The 18,115-nt window shown below is 40.5% G+C and overlaps 1 long non-coding RNA gene across 5 annotated transcripts in view; it reads right to left on the bottom strand.

The window, feature by feature from the left end:
- Positions 1 to 1,235: 1,235 nt before the first annotated feature.
- Positions 1,236 to 18,115, bottom strand: part of LOC125161159 (uncharacterized) — a 143,562-nt gene continuing 126,682 nt past the window's right edge. For 4 of the 5 annotated variants that reach the window (XR_007150487.1, XR_007150486.1, XR_007150484.1 and 1 more), the window contains 3 exons: positions 9,668 to 9,754; positions 8,647 to 8,730; positions 1,236 to 2,772 (listed from right to left, as the gene is read on the bottom strand). This is a non-coding gene — a long non-coding RNA (uncharacterized LOC125161159). Of the gene's footprint in view, positions 2,773 to 4,379; positions 4,528 to 8,646; positions 8,731 to 9,667; positions 9,755 to 18,115 lie in introns of those variants that run through there. The other variant, XR_007150485.1, reaches the window with a different exon arrangement.

Consider the following 18,115-nt stretch of genomic DNA (forward strand, 5'->3'; position numbering starts at 1 on the left):
AGTATCAAGCCAGGAAAGGAGTAACGCCAGTGGTGATAGCGAAGCCAACTCTACCCTTATCTGCAAAGTTTTATTTTTTTGCAGATTTATGCATCACTTGCAAAGTAAAGTGATTTTAACCACCTACAAGAATTTTTTTTTTAATTGAAGGGAAGAAGATATTTCAGAGTTGGCCTGACAGACTGGATACATAACAGTTAAAATGTAGCACCAGTGACATGTTGGGTGTTACAGGGTGAGGTTTGAGGGTACCCACAACATAGCACAGTGTTCACAGCAGAGTGTTTACCAGCTTGGAGAGACTTGAATAGATTCTGCTCCACCTCTTTCCAGCTTTGAAACTTTAGGGAACCCTCTGTTTTCCCTAACCCATAGGGCTATTCTGAGGTTTTAATGATACTGTAACTACAAAGTGCTTTTTTGTGCCTGGCACATAGTGAGTACTCAATGAGTGGCAGCTAGCCTTATTTCTAGAACTTTAGAGCACTGGCCCAGATCTGGAGTCTTCTCCTTGGCATTGTCTCAGCCCCATGAGTTTCCCTTCCCTTCCCAACACAGGAAGACTTGACATATGCTTGCCACCAAATTCTAACACTGCCATAGGTTTCTTAGTTTAAGGATTCAGCTTCTAAAAAAATAAATCAGCATCCTGTTTTATAGAAGCCTAAGGATCAAATTTTTATAAAACAGGTTTACATTTAATGACAAGTACCTGTGCCACGAACATGTCGTTGTTAATATTTGTTTCTATGGTGAACTGCACTGAACAAGAAGGTATTCAGATAAATAACCTCATGTCGTCGGGGGGGACAGGGGGGAGCCTTCTTACTTCTTATTAATTCTCGATTCCAAGTGCCCTTTGCACCTATTAGCTCACCATTAGATCAGAGTAGTTATTATTATCACTGAAACATAAGGTTAACATTTCCATCATCACTGGGGTTAAAATTTGCATACTTCTGCATAATTCCTGTGCACAGATGCTTGTACGCTCCGTCTTTCATCTTGCTGTGCACAATTCATCTGGAATTTCTTAAAACTGGACTATTCATAATAGTCTTGAAAGAACTTCAGGGGGAATGTTGAGTTCAACATTTTAGCAGCATCCTTCACTTAAATAAAAAGCTTCAGACCCTCTTGAAGACATGAACAGTTTTGACTGAAAAATCTAATATCAACCACATGGGCTAAATGATTGCAGAACAAACTTTTTATTGCATTATAAATCTGCCGGAAACAACAACAAAAAAGGTCATCAATCTCTTCCTTACTTCTTCTTGGCATTTTGAAATTACCCTCTTTTCCTTCCTTATTTCCCAACCAAAACCAGGGTATTCAATGTTGTCACAAATTCTATTTGTCAGTGATGTTCCTTTGATAAGCTGTTGAAGCTTGTAGGCCAGATGAGAAGAAATCACGGAAGAACTCAAGCCATTTTTTTTTTTTAAATCAAGATTGACTAAGGGACTGAATGACTTCCACTTTGTAGTGGAATCAAAAGAAACTGGTCAACAGCCATTATGTGAGAAGAAGGAAAGGCACCACAATAGAGCAGCTCAAAAGGAAGGACATCTGAATTTTAGCCTTGACTTTGCCTACAACTTGATGCATTTTCTTCAACTTTGCATTAGTCAGGCCTCTTGGTTTCAAGGGACAGAACCCAACCCAAGTGGCAAAAGAACAGGTAAAAGCGGGGCTAGGATGGAGCCACTCACTAACTGACTCCCATAAAAGGTCCAGGGGTATATTTGGTTCAGGTGTGTCTAGACACAGGCACTCAAATGACGTCACCAAGAACACGGTTCTCCCCGTCCCTCACATCCCTCTTCCCGCGGGTTGACTGCGCTCCTGGGCAGGCTCGTCACACGCTGTGCAAAGAGAATTATCGGCAGTTCTAGCTTACGTCTATCAGCTCAGCAATCCCACTGGGAAGAGACCTCCACTTTCCCCATTGTTTCTGTAAGTCCTATGGTCTTTGGAGAATCCCTGTGGATTTCACACCCAGATTTGAACCAACAAAAAATGCAAATTGTCCAGATCGAGGGTACATGCATCCCACAGCACATGGACTGAAATCCGGCAGGAGGCACTTACTCAAAGGAAAATTAGAAATTAGGGTGCTATCACCGGAAAAAGCAGGAGAGGCATCATAACAGTGGTCACGCAAAAACAATATCCTTCCAGTCCAACTTGTCTTGGATTTCAAATACTCCAAAAATTATATAATTTAGAGCTGATGATGTGAAGTTTTTTACTCTAAGGTTCAAACCACATTAATTTGAAGAAATTTCTCAAGAAGGGATGGCTGATTGGAACCCTATACCCATTCCCAGTCTAACTTTAGTAATAAGACATGCTAACTTGTGTTAGGAATATAGCACTCCACAAAAGACTATTATTTCTGATGCTGCATAAGGCTAAGTGTGGCCATAGGACTGTGGTAGTCTGGATTACGACTTCCCAGGATATCCAGGTCCTAGACTCTGGAACATGCGAATGTCCCCTTACTTGGTAAAAGACTCTGCCAATGTGATTGAGTTAAGGATCTTGAGATGAAGAGAGTATCGTGGCTTATTCAGGTGGCTCCTAAAGGCAATCACCAGTGTCCTTATGAAACAGAGGCAGAGGGAGATTACATGCAGAATAGGAGCAGGTGATGTGAGCATGCAGAGATCGGAGTGATGCAGTCACAGCCAAGGAGTCCCCAGTAGGTGGAAGATGCAAGGAGTCTGTCCTCTTGAGCCCCCAGAAGGAGTGCAGCCATGTGGACACCTGCATTTCAGCCACGGAAACAGAGAACTGTGAGAGTATAAATTTCAGTGGTTTTTAGCTACTAAATTTGTGGTAATGTGTTACAGCAGCCACAGGTAACTAATATAACTGAGTTCTGGCAAATAAAATATGAGCAGAACGGGAGGTATCCAGCTTCTAGCTCGTGCCCTTTAAGGGAAAGGTGCTTCCCGCCCTTCCCCTCTCCCTCCCCTGTCCAGTGGCTGCAATGCCAACATGCTGCTGAGCCATCTTGGGCTGCCACTCATTATGGGAATAAAGGGAACATGCCTGGATAGTAGAGCAACAAGATAGAAGGAGCCTGGATCCCCAATATCCACTTTGAAACCTCAATTTGAGAGATAAATAAAACTCGGTCTTGTTGAAACCACTATATTCTGGGGTCTCTTATTACAGCTAATCTATAACCTAACAAAATTACCATTTTTGTCTGCCATGAAACTGCACTTTAAAGACTTCAAACTCCAGGGAGTATAATTAACTGAAGACCTAAAGGCTACAGTCTGAAATCTACCATCACATTTGCACCCAGCCCTCACTTTTCCCACAGGCTGCTCCCACCATCTGGGTGTGGTGGGGATACTAAAGCAATTTTATTACTGGGCGATACGGGGCCCATCTAACAGCCAACTTTGGCTCAAGGACTCCTCAGTGGCTTTGCCAAAGCTCCTGAGACAGCACAGCAATCTAATATATTTTCATCAAATTCCCTTCCCCCTCACTTTACTTGGGGCAGACAGTTTTCGTCATCCGATGGCATTCCCAGTCTTACCAGTTCCTTCCCCATTCTCCATCCCAGGTGTTTCCCCTAATTAAATCCTTGCTCATTTAATCCCATCTTGGCAAACGTGTCTCAGACTAATACACGGTCTTTTCCCAAAAGTTCAAGAACCATGAGGTCCTCTGGCAAAGTAAGAAAAAAAATGAGAATCTTAACAAGTAGTTAAAGCATCTTGTCATATACATATTAACCCAAGGTAATTGTGAAGAAGAGTTGACCATGTTATAGTTAATTTTCCCCAAATAACCTCTTGATCACTTTCAAATTCTCTCCTGCCACTTGGAAATAAATTAGGAGGGCAACAAAATTTTCTCTAAAGATTTGGCAGACTGCCTATTATTGACTATTCCAAATTACTAAATGAAAAGTAAAATTCCATCAATTATCCAATCACTTTATTTAAATATCAAACATCTGGAGGCTGATGATAAGCAGGTTAAGAATTCAGGATGACTGAATTGTTCCTTAATCTTTGGCCAGATTTAACCTAGCGTAGACGCAATCCATTAATCCTGAATTTCGGTGTATTTGCACATTTTTGTCTTGGTGTGTGTGAATCACTTCCCCTGGATGTACAAATGTCCATACAATGTGAAGTCTTGTGTAGCTCCCCCATCAGGAAGTCATTGTCATATTCCACTTCAATCTATTGTCTTCAGCTTTAGTTGTAACAGATTTCTTTCTGCTTAGTTTGTCTTTTGGACTGTCACACTTTTAACTCATGTTAGTAGTCCCATAATTATTCTTGGCACATCTGTCTTCATCACACATTTGCTGAACTGAATCAAATGTGAAAAAGTTGGGAAACGCATGCATTAATACTGCAGGAGACTAACGTTTCTTCAACAGATTCTGGCACAGGAGTTGGGAACATCCCTCCTGGATTCATTATTGGAATCAGAAAATATGTCATTGAGAGGATCTCAGGGAAGGAAATGCCTGTTGTTGACAAAGGCCTTGAACACAAAACAGAGCAGATAAAATTGAGAACAATGAGTTCTAATCCTTCCACATGTGGTATATTTACAGCCATGACAACTGAGGCAAGACTTTCAGAGGCATGCCTCATTCATTGTGAGGAGAGACGGGGTGTGTGTGTGTGTGTGTGTGTGTGTGTGTGTCTGTGTGTATGTAGTCCTGGGGATAAGAGTTGTGCATTGCTTTTTTGTCTATGATCAGACAAAAAACAAAGTCTTTATACTGCACTTCTGAAAACAGGTTAGATATCTTATTTTAAATGATTACAATAGAGAAGAGTTACTAACATAGCTCCCACCTAAACATGTGTTTAGGTCTCTAAGGGGTCCTTTGTTTGGTTGGTTGTATTTGTGGGATTTTTTTTTTTAATTAAAACAAGACATAATATCTAGTCATGGTAATAAGAAAATATTATTAGAGGGAAGCCTGCGTGGCCCAGTCAGTTAAGCATCTGACTCTTGATTTTCGCTCAGGTCATGATCTCACAGTTCCTGAGACTGAGCCCCAATTCAGGCTCTCTGCTGACAGCATGGAGCCTGCTTGGGACTCTCTCTCTCTGCCTCTCTGCCTCTCTCTCTCTCTCTCTCTCTCTCTCTCAATAAATAAACATTAAAAAGAAAATATGATTAGAAAAATAATGAATTCTTAGGATATTAGTATATTAGTAATATTCAACTAGGAAGTAGAAAGCATCGATATCAATTTCTAGATCTGAATTTGCCACAAATAACAATGCAACTTAGGATTATCCACCTAAACTGAGACCCAGGAAAGGGCTGAAGTGTTTCAGTTGAAAACTGGTGGATAATGGGCCAAGTTCTGCCTAAAGATATGTTTCCTATGGCCAGTCAGCATTTTTTTTTTTAACTAAATTAGTTGCTTAGCTATAACTCAAGACATTTTGCCAGAAGAAGAAACACAATTTCTGGTTTCTTTTGAAAAATTAAAAGATACAACCAACCTCATCCTACACTTCCATATGACAACCACTGGGTAAAGCCCATGTTCCCCAAGTACACCTGGTACACTTTACTCATGAAGCCTGACTGCACTTGACAGACACCAGAATGTGTGACTCCTATACTCGGTGATCTGAAAGGGCCCGTCTAGTTCTCAATGTCTGTGAGCCCAGAATATAACTAAGAGTCTAGAAACAAACCCATACATTTAGGGTCCATTGATGTTCAACAGTATTACAAGACAATTCAATAGGAAAATAAAAGTCTTTTCAACAAATGTTCCCAGGACAACTTGATATCCACATGCAACAGAATAAAGTCGGGCTCTTTCCTCACATCATATATAAAAATTAATTCAAAATGAAAAAAAAATAACTCAAAATGGATCAAAAACCTAGATATAAGAGATGAAACTATAAAACTACTAGAAGAATATAGGCAAAAATCTTCATGATCTTAGGTTAGGCAAGGTTGTCTTAGATATGACACCAAAATCCCAAGTGATGAAAGAAAAACAGATGAATTAGAACTCATAAAAAATTTAAAAACGTTTGTGCTTCAAAGGATACCATAAAGAATATAAAAGGCAACCTATAGAATGATAGAAAATATTTGTAAATCATAGATTTGATGAGGGACTCATAAGGAATATATAAAGAACAGGTATAATACAACAATAAAATAACAAATAACCCAATAAGAAAATGATAAAGGATCCCAGTAGACACTTCTCCAAAGAAGATACACAAATGGCCAACAAATACATGAAAAGATGTTGAACATTATTAGCCAGCAGGGAAATGCAAATGAAAATCACAATGAAATATGACTTCACACCCACTAAAATGTCTGTAGTCAAACAGACAAAGGCAACAACGGTTGGCAAAGTGACGGAGAAAGCAGAACCCTCATATGCTGTTGTTAGGAATGTGAAATTTTGTGCCCACTTTGGAAAACAGTCTGGCAGTTCACCAAAAGTTTAAATTTAGAGTTACTGCATAACTCGGCAATTCTACTACTAGGGAAATGAAAACATATGTCCACACAATAACATGTACATGAATGTTCATAGCAGCATTATTCACTATAGCAAAAAGTAGAAACATCCAAAGGCCCATCAGTTGATTGATGGATAAACAAAATGTGGCATGTACTGGAATATTATGTGGCAATAAAAAGACACAAAGTCCTGAAACATGCTATACAAGGATAAACCTTTAGGACAGTGTGCTAAGTGAAAGAAGCCAGATGCAAAAAAAAGCCACAGATGACAAGATTCCAATTATACGAAATGTCCAAAACAGGTAAATGCACAGAACAGAAAACAGATTGATGGCTGCCAGGGGTGGGGGGTAGAAGGAATAGAGAGTGATGGCTAACCAATATGGGGTTTCTTTGGGGAGTGATAAAAAATACTGTGAAATTAGACAGTGGTGATAGCTGTACAGCTTTGTGAATATGCTAAAACCCACTGAATTGTATGTTTCAAAAGGACGGATTTTCTGATGGATGAATTATATCTCCATTTTTAAAAGTACATGAGCCTGCAGGAGAATCTAAATTTTCATCTCCATTATCCTGTCAACATTATCAATAGCATCAAATTTCCTTCCCCAGTGAAAGGCTAACCAGTATGAGCAACCCACTTCACTTTAGCATGAAGCAAAGTGAATTATGGCTAATGTGGCAATAAATTTTACTTATGGAAGAATAAAACTTGGGCCTCTTATTTTTTTAAAAAAAGAATACTTTAAGAAAAATTTTTAAAAAGATGTATGTTTACTCTTCTTTTGAAGTTTAACATTTTTTATATTTTCTTCTCCAATAAACATCTGAACTCTATAGGACCACGTGAAATACATCTCCTTTTGTCTGCAGGCTGTTTCTGGGCAGGGAAGACATACCCTACCCTAGTCAATGACAAATTGATTCATTTAAGCTCGAACATCCTATTGCATAATTACCCTTAAGGCTGTGAGCTCATGGTCTCTTCCGAATTTCAGATCAAGCTGGGACATCTGGGAAATGGACACACTACAGAGACTCATTTCAAGCCACCTTCCCCCCATTCCAGTACTGGAAAATGGCCAGTTGTCTTGTAATGGGACTACAACAAAAATCAATTTCCAAATTGAAGGGCAGTATACCAGCAAGTGAATTACACCATCCCTTTAGTATTCCTCTTCTTGACCAGGCACAAAAGTTAGTGAATTATGTAACAGTATCCAACCAAGCTGGGCAAAATTCAAGCGTTAAATGTGAAAACATGTTTGCCCTTAGAAAGGGGTTCACATGGAAATGACCATGAACACAGTTCTGAGTGCATATATAATGAGAAGCGGGGCGGGGTGTGTGTGTGTGAAAATATGTTATTTTCTAAGTTGGCTGTTTGAACTGGTTTGACTAAAAGGAGTGCAGATTCTCTTTTTTGGCAGAAACTTTTCCTTTGTTTAGAAAAACACCTTTATGAATCTCCTCAAGCCCTGGCTGAGATCTAAGAGATCCAGGAAGAGAAGAATAAAATGGATTCACGTAATAAAATAAAAACAATTCCTTAAAAAGTAACTTCCCTAATGGTGTTGGGCAAGATGATGCCTTCAGATCCACCCCTCAGCCCTGCTCTATGCACTGTGTTTAAACTCCACGGATGGCAATAAACAGACTCCCTAACCCACTGGCTTCCCATTGGGTTTGGCCCATTAATGGGAGGTAATTGCCAAAGACTGGAGAGTGGGAGGAGAGTGAGTCCAGGGTGTTTATTCCCCAGCCTCTCTTTATGCTAGGCCTCTGGCTAGCAGATGTTAGGCAACCCGCAACCACTCTGGGTTCCAGAGTCTGTTTCTCTGTCCTTGTCCTTCAGGCCTGAAAGCAGTGACAGCTCCCTGCTCTTCCCTGCCATAGAAGTGCTGCTTCAAGATAGTCACTTCTGCTATAAGCAACGTAGGTGTTCTCGAAACCATCATGCTCTGCAAATGTCTGTCAACAATACCAAGGAGCTTATGGGAAAATGGGGTTAGAGCCACACAAACTGTACCTATGACATCTTAAAAACAGAGGAACCCAACAAAAATGGTTGACGGTGTTACACTCGTTACACAATTAAGAAACACATAAAGACAATAAATGTTGCCTTTTTACCTCGAACAAGACCTTGCTTGTGGAAGTATATTTCATAAGGGTTGCAGCTTGTAAACCGTTGCAAAGCGGCAGCAGGAAGCTTATCTGAAATGCAAAGAAAGTTGCCTTACCAGATGGGCATGGTGTGGCTCGTGCGGCTGTGGTGAACTGAGGAGGATCATGGCTGTCTGGGGAGGGGGTGTGCATTGTGTGTATTCCTACACTGTCTGGTTCAACTGGGTGCAGATTTCTGGGTTCACCAAACGCTTTTCATGGATCACATCACACATAAGCAAATGCAAAACTACGCCCACAGACTTCTGCTCAGGTCATGATCTTGCGATACATGAGTTCAAGCCCCACACCGGGCTCTCTCCTGTTAACGCAGAGCCCGCTTTGGATCCTCTCCCTCTCTCTCTCTCTCTCTCTCTTTCTCTCTCGCTTCGCCCCTCCCCCACTTGTGCTCTCTGTCTGTCTCTCTCTCTCAAAATAAGTAAGTAAATAAATAAAACAAACAAACAAACAAACAAACAAACAAAAACTACATCCAAATCGTTCCAAGGTATATCAATGGCATTGGAACAAATCTGTGTTTTCAAAACAAGTGTTATAACAGAACTGAGTGAACATAGTTTATTTCCTTACACTTGGTCAATGACTTTATCAATAACATTTGAGTATGTTCTGTTTCCTGTGAAAATACTTAGAGAATTGTGGCAGTCTGGGGACAAGAGTCTCCAAACGGCCTGTAAGAAATTCCTATTGGAAGAAGTTGCCAAGAAACTTTGAAAGATAGTGGTGTGTCTTAATAAAATTCTAGTGTCTTAACGTTCTATACTACCTCGCAGTCCCTGCCACAGCCTGTCTCACTCACCCTGTTCCCTGAAACAGCTCTGGGTTTGTGGGGCTTTGGGAAATGAAAGGGAGGACAAGCGGCATATAGAACATGAAGATGGGCAGAAAGGACAGTAGTCACAATTGCTGAGAAAAAAACAGCTGAGACACAAGCCCTTTTCTCCCATATCAGCCAAAGAAAAATCACCTTTACAAGGCATCAGGCAGTCCATGTTCTGCTAATACGGGTGGAGCTCTGTAAGGGCCCTTCCATTGACTGAGAATTGGACTCCACCTAAAAGGAAAATGAATATAGCTTTGACTTCCACATTTTCCACCAAGAAAAGCCTTTCAACAATATCTTCCATTCCAAAGGCACTTGTTCTGCAAGCAACACATATTTAGGAGTGAAAAAACTGAATTTTTTCTCCCTTCAACAAGTCCGTTTATTTATTTATTTTTTTTTACCTGAGTCAGAACATAAATATAACTGAGGCTCTGCCCAACAATACTACATTAGCCATAGAAGCATGCCCACATGAAGGGATTATTAATCCTCAAAAAAGCCTTGGCAGAATTTGATGAAAGCTGAAATGTATTTTCACAGATGGTTGTGCTATGCTGTATTTGATTTGAAAAATATTAAACAAAGCAATACCCCATTTCTGTTTTATTCCCTGAAAGCAATTATTACATGAAAAGGTAGACAGACAGGACACAGTTAACAAACAAAGACTAAAGAGTTGTCATCAGCCTAGAAATGTTCTGGAAAATAAATGAGAGCCACTCGCCAATAATACGACTATAAAATACAGAAATAAAAAATCTATATTGCGAACGTACACGTACTTACAGCCCACATCACAGTTTGATGAAGCAAGAGATAAATGGCCCAACACTGATTGTTTTTACAGGAATATGACAATCCTCCAAAGAAGAGAAACAGAACATCTCTCCATTCACATAAAAAGCAAATTACAGATGGGGAAAAAAAAAATTCACTAGGCTCAGAGCAAGATTCAATTAAAAAAATATGTCTGGCTTTGACAGGGCAAATTCCAGGCGTAGTGTATTTTCATAGAAGTTGGTCCTAGAGGAAAGATTTCAGTGCTACAAAGGCCTGTGGAACTTTTCATGGCTTGTCATTATTTCTCTGTAAGTCTAAACAAGGATTTCCGCCTCCTTAGCTCATATTTTCCCCCTAACTGATCCTGCAAGGTGCCATTATGCTTCCGACATTGTTCTTCCCTTCTGAAAATCACACTGTATAAAGCTGCATGGTGGATTTTGAATAATAATTAATGCTGCCTTATAGCAGCAATATAACACACGGTGCTTTACCAGGGATTACATGGTCTGTGTGTGTGTGTGTGTGTGTGTGTGTGTGTGAATACATATGGCTAAATGGGCAGGATGAAACCATGGAAAAGAAGACCAGAGACAGCTTGTCATGTCCCACGCAATGCTTGAAGAACAGCACAAATAGCATTATTCAAACAGAACACAACTCTAACTCTGGGACATCCATTTGTATCTTCAGAAAATTAGGCGGCAGCTATTATCTTTCTGTTGTTCAAATGATGAAACCAACACACAGAACCGCCGCTGGAAGTCACAGGGTTTTTGAGCCAAAACTTCTGCACACATTCCCTCTGGCTTGTCACCTCTCATCCACTTTGTCCAGAGTATCAAGAATTTCTAGACATCGGGTTCTGGATCTTGTTACAATGCTCAGAATGGCTGTCAATGGACAGGATAAGAACTCCAGTAGTCAGGCTTGAATTGTGTGAATAAATACACCCATTTGGGTGTTATCAAGCTGTTCCATTTGTCTCATCATTTCATTCTTCAGTTGACACTGTGACCCTTGGAAAGCCAAGGAAGGTGTTTCTTCGGTTTTCACCCTCAACCTCAGGGCAGCATGGCCTTTATTCTCTGTCCCCTATTGCCCTTTGGAGATAATTGCCTACAGTTTGGTGCCTATATTACATATGTTTCAACCTGTTCTCCAAACACTAACTGTTTGGGATTAAAATAGTTTCTACGAAGCATTTGCAGCCTTTCCTTGAACTCCTGCCAATGTATGGCTCTCCACAGAAAGGAAAATGCTGAGCATTAAAAACGAAATGAGGATTAGTCAGAGCAGATAATAAATAGCACACTACTGCATGTGGCAGAACTAGAAGAAAAAACAACAACTTGTTTGTATTTTAATGATTTAACCATGACAACCATTTGAGGTCCTGGTAAAGGTAACAGAAATAAAGGCCCGCGTCAAGAAGTACGGAAAGACTGGAGAGAAGCTGTGCCATCAGAAAACCTGTCAGATCATCAGTACTGTGTATGTAACCAGATTATGAGAGTCCATTTAAGTATTCCTGCAATGCATTATTTTCAATGTAAATATTAATCAAAGTAATAGATGATGCAATGAATCCTGAGAATGATAAAGCTAGGAGTTGGGATGATGTCTGCAGGATCTAGTCCTCCTAATACGATGCTGTTGAAGGGGCAGGGCAAATTCTATCCAGACCTTTGTCAGAGACTCTGCAGGTTGGGTGGAGAGCGGCCTGGCTGCCACTTGGGAAGGGAGAATCACAGTGGTAATACAATAACAAACGCCACCACCACAAGTAATTTAATCTAACAAAGAACAACAAAAAAAACCCTATATGAAGCCGACGTACTGTTTTCATCTCCATGTTAGAGATGACAAAACCAAGGCAGAGAGGTTAAGCAACTTGCCAAAGGACATACAGTTGATAGATGAGGGAGCAAAGATTTAAAACAAAGCAGCGCAGCTCCTAAGAAACCCTATGCGACCCCCTAACCTCCCTGTATGAGCGGGCTGGGAGTGTCGTGGCCTTTATGCCACATACCATGACAGGAGGAAGCGCTTAGCCAATCACTCACGCATTCCTTCAGACATGCAACAAATGCATAATGTACACCTACTATGTGCCTGGAATTATTGCTGGAGACAGGGATTTCATGATAAACAAGCAGATGAGCTCCCTGCTCTTTTGGAATTCAGTCTAGTTGGGGAGACGGGTGGCAAAATCCAGGCTGCTTACAGAGCTTGGAGGAAAATAATACTAAAATGGATGTGTAAGTTTAACAGGCCTCAGAAGTGCCAAGAGCGCTCACTAAAACACAGATTTCTGGACCTCATCCCCATAGTTTCTCATTCAGTAGGTCTGTGTTTAAGCCCAAGAGTTTATATTTCTAACAAGTACCACAGCTGATAACTGCTGACTTAGGAGCTCTACTTTGAGACCACCACCATAAGGGTTATTTGGTTGGGAGAGAAATATTCTTTGTGTTGTACTGCACCTCTGTTGGAGGTGACCCTGTGCTTATGAACAATCGTCACTGACTATATAGATACAATTTTAGACCTGCCAGGAAGTTTCTCTCACCTGCCTTAAAATGTAGACATATTCCCTAGGATGGGTATAACCCAAACTGCCACCAACAGCTATTCACACATGGTATCTGAGAAAACAAGACGCAGATTCAGTAGCTTCTGATACCAAAGAATTGAAAGAAAAAGTAAAATACGAGGCCACAGAGTGACATCTTGAGTACATTATTAACGAACAGGGAGGCAACACTTAAGAAAGTGACCCTATAAAGGCACGGGGTCCTTAAGGAAAGAGCACTATTGCAGGGAATTTCTACCCATCAATCCATGAAACACATTCCATCCTTACAGATAATGATATGCTATCATTTAATTGACATGATGATTAAAATTGCTTCCAACTGCATGAGTCTGGTTTTAACACATCTTTAAAAAAAAGCCTGAGTGTTTCTTCTCTGTAAAAGGGGGGTTTTCCAGATTCATAGCCTTCTTGTCTATTGGAAATATCCGTGGCAAGAGTGAAAAGAAGAACTGGGAAAAGGCCGGTTTCTTTCAAAACCATATGTGGATACAAAGGGCAGCATTATCTGTAAGCAAATTATTATATATCACATGTATGTGTGTGTGTGTGTATATATATATACATATACATAGGAGATATATATATATATATAGATATATATATATATATATACATATACATAGGAGATATATATATACATATACATATGAGATATATATATATAAATGGCATATGTGTATATATATATATATGTATATATAAATGGCTTCTTTTCAAAAGAGAGTTAATAGGTCAATGCTATGGGACAGGAGGGCTTCCATTGCAGAATGGAGGACCACAACCATTGACATTTGGCTGACCTTCTTTCCACATTACATAGAATGAATTTCTAACGTGGAGGATTCCATGTTAGTGTGCTCTGCAAATAGCCTTATGCTAAAGCCACGGAGCAGCATAAATAGCTGCATAAATAAATATCCCACCTTAAAGACAAATGCAAGTCATATGGAAAGTCCTTTAAGACTTGGGTATGTGTACTCAGTTTTTAAGAGTCTCTTATGGTTTGGCTCCCTCCCTCTCTAACCTCTTTTTTTTTTCCTTCCCCTCCCCCATGGTCTTGTGGTAAGTTTCTCAGGATCCACATAAGAGTGAAAACATAAGGTATCTGTCTTTCTCATTACTTATTTCACTTAGCATAACACTCTCCAGTTCCATCCACGTTGCTACAAAAGGCCAGATTTCATTCTTTCTCGTTGCCACGTAGTACTCCATTGTGTATATAAACCACAATTTCTTTATCCATTCATCCGTTGATGGACATTTAGGCTCTTTCCACAATTTGGCTATTGTTGAGAGTGCTGCTATAAACATTGGGGTACAAGTGCCCCTATGCATCAGTACTCCTGTATCCCTTGGGTAAATTCCTAGCAGTGCTATTGCTGGGTCATAGGGTAGATCTATTTTTAATTTTTTTGAGGAACTTCCACACTGTTTTCCAGAGTGGCTGCACCCGTTTGCATTCCCACCAACAGTGCAAGAGGGCTCCCATTTCTCCACATCCTCTCCAGCATCTATAGTCTCCTGATTTGTTCATTTTTAGCCACTTCTTAACAGAAGACCATGGGGGAGGGGAATGGGAAAAAAAAAAGTTAGAGAGGGAGGAAGTCAAACCATAAAAGACTCTTAAAAACTGAGAACAATCTGAGAGTTGATGGGGGGTGGGAGGGAGGGGAGGGTGGGCGATGGGTATTGAGGAGGGCACCTGTTGGGATGAGCACTGGGTGTTGTATGGAAACCAATTTTGGCAATAAATTTCATATTAAAAAAAAAGACTTGGGTATCTGTAACATCAGCATCTGGTTACCCACTGTTTCTCTTGGCCAGGTAATTATAAGCTAACTAGTTTTGTCAGTCACTGAGTTTCTAAGTTGACAGCTCACAGGCCAAATCTGACCCAGAGATGTGATTTGTTTGACTTGTGCATTTTGTTCCTAGTTGCTGTGCCCTTAAAAGCTGATCATGAATGGCTGAAATGGGACATTTGCTCTCTTCTGTGCAACCTTGCTTGTCGCTCTACAGTATCTTTGGCCTGGACTGGGTGACACCTTTACGTTACTGGCAAATCCCCTGAAGAGGCTGGAGTGTTTTGACCCCTGCTATTTAATTTACAAAATCAAACTTCAACTCCAGCACTACTTGCCTGTTAATTCCAACCACCTCATATTTTGTCTTCATTTCACCAGGGGACGGACAGGTTTTTTCCATAAGAATTTTAATTGTTCCTAGGTGAGTGATATAATACTATATAAAACTTTGGGAGGAAGTTAAGTTTCTCAGTAAAAGGGCAGAATTACCTTGTTGTATGACTCCTGCTATGGTCGACATTGCTGATCTGTTTTAGATCGGCTTGGAAATTTTGAGCTGATGAAATGAAATGTCAAGACTGGGAAGTGTCTTGATTTTTAGCAAAATGGGCATATCACCACCAGACATGAATTAGCCTAGAAAATACATTAAGTTTTAGGAGGTTCAGAGTGGGCTTTAAAAAAAAAAACTGAGAAGGCTGAGAGAATGTGAAAGGCCCCAAGGCATGTTCATTTTTATTCTGTAATGAATAGGAAATACACTGCAGTAAAAGCAGCATTAATGATTTAAAAACAGCTGGAGATATTGAAACAGAAATTAATCCTACTTACCTAGCTCTTAAAACTAGTAAAAGGGCAAGGTGGGGTTGAAAACTGGTACCTGAAGCAAAATGGAATGTTGGCATTAAGCACCTGTGACCAGTCATTTGTAGGCCACTCACACACAAGCACAGCAAAGCCTCTGAGCGGCAAATCTCACTAATTAGAAATAACTGGGGTGACGGCCACTTGGAATCACTGTGAAATCTGAAGTGTGGACACTTTTTAAGGAGATATAGCAGATTGGTTTCAAGGGCAAAGACTAGCAGCAAGTGACGCTTCAAGGACAGCAAGGTCCCACTGGATCCGCTCAGGGGAAAATCATTTGTTGTTAGCACATTCATTATACACCCGGGACTGCCACTCAGGCTGTGTCTATCACTGTAAAACAGTTTTTAAAAACTAAATATATCTCCAACTACCTTTTCTATCCTGTTTATGTGACCATTTTCTTCAGAAATGGTTGGAAAGTTTATTTTAGGCCGAGCTCTCTCTTGAGTGACAAATTTCACCATATTGGTGCCCGATGCAGCAAAGTTGTCCCAATGATCTTAAAAGTTCTTACTGTCATAATTTTTACTGAAACGTGGATGTATGTGTGTGTGAAACATAGTCTTGCCACATCTTCTATATTTATGTAACATTTTCTTTGACCATGCTTGACACACAATGTATTCGTTTCAGGTGGACAACATAGTGATTCAACTTCTTTATATGCTATGCTGCGCTCACCACAGTGTAGCGACCATCTGTCGCCATACAACATTATTACAATACCACTGACTATATACCCTATGCCGTGCCTTTTATTCCTGTCACTTCTTCCTTCCATAACTTGAAAGCTGTATCTCACTCTCCCCCTCACCCATGTGGCCCATCCCCCTTCCCGTCTCTCCTCTGGAAACCAGCAGTTTGCTCTCTGTATTTATAGACCTAAATCTGCTTTTGTGTTTGTTTATTCATGTTTTTCAGATTGCACATATGAGTGAAATTGTATGGTATTTGTCATTCTCGGACCGACTTACTTCATTCAGCGTAGCACTCTAGTTCCATCCATGTTGGCGTAAATGGCACGATCTCATTCTTTTTTGTGGCTGTGTGATATTCATTATGTATATATACTACATCTTCCTTATCCATTTTCTGTAACTTTCTTGATTGAATAAACTCAATTCTAGGAAGCAAGTCTAGCCTCCACCTGTTCACTTTGTGGTTTCACTCCGTGGGTGTGTTGGGAAGGTATGGACATCGTGACTAGGGCCTTTCCTCACTAATGAATTTGGTGGGGACTTTTAAGCTAAGAGAGAATATATCCAGCAGCCCATTTTACATATTCATACCCAAACCTATTTCAACATCAACTCTTAACCATAAAGGAGTCTTAATAGAATTCCCAAGACCAAAGCACTTGATGAATTCCATATTCAGTGACTCAAGGGTGAGGTTTAGAATGTTTACAAATGTCTTTGTGTTTCGTTTGGGTCAATGTACAAATAGCTTGCTCAAAGATCCTCGAGAAGAAGACCTCCCGGGCTCTCTAAGGAGAAACAAAAGAACTGACCTCAAGTACATTCTCAGCCCCAGGCCCTGAATGATAAGCTTTATATCTGCAATGTGTGAGAAGTCACCTTTTTAGTGAGATTCTGCCGACCACTCTATTTAAAACTACACCCCCTCCTCCTTAATTTCTCTCCCTTACCATTTACCACTTTGCACTATAAAATTTACATATTTTGTTTATTTTTTGCCTTCTTCCTCTAGAATATAAGCTTCATAAGGTAAGGAATTTTGCCTGTTTCTTACTGCTTTATCTCTGATGCCTAGATGGTCTGGCAGGTAGCAGACAGTCAACAAATCAATGTTGAATAAGCAAACCGCTGAATACGTATCTAGTGCTATAATTTCATCATCTGTGTGCCAGTGCACGCTGCATCAGCAAGAGTTGGGTGGGAACACTAATACTGCCATTTGCAAGCTCAGTGGCCTCAGACATGGGACACTTTCTCTGAGTCTCAGCTTTTTCATCCCTGAAAGGTAGACAGGATAGTTTCTTTCCCATAGGTTGTAGGAATAACAAAACAAGGACATGTCAGGATAGCCTTTGGCATGGTCTTAGGCACACTGTAAAGGTTCCCAAAGCGTTGCCTGTTAGTACTGCTGCTGCCTTAATCCTCACCTATAAACTTATGCAGATTAACAACCAGTGAGTAGACAGAATCCCACAGCTACATATTTCTGCCCCCATCTCTTCCGAGAGCTCTGACACAGAAGTAGGGAGAAACTGGTGAAGAAGCTGCCTTACTCTTGCTCCTATTTTGCAAAACCCTTTCTTGAGGCTGGGGGTGGGGTGGGCCTCCTGCATGCGACCCTACGCAGGGCGGTGTGCAGCAGCTGGCCTGCCTGCCACTGCGTTGTGTGCTTTGTAAATCAATAGGGCATTTGGGTCTCAGGCTGTCCACTCTGCTACCCTTCTGAAGTCTTAACTACACTTTAAAAGCAATTATTTTGCTTCTAGCTTTGGGAAGGAGGACGTGAAAAGAGGCCTGGCTGAGGCAAAGCTCATATTTCAAGGCATGTCAGGGACCA

This window comes from Prionailurus viverrinus, chromosome A2 (assembly GCF_022837055.1).
Source record: "Prionailurus viverrinus isolate Anna chromosome A2, UM_Priviv_1.0, whole genome shotgun sequence".
Taxonomy (NCBI): domain Eukaryota; kingdom Metazoa; phylum Chordata; class Mammalia; order Carnivora; family Felidae; genus Prionailurus; species Prionailurus viverrinus.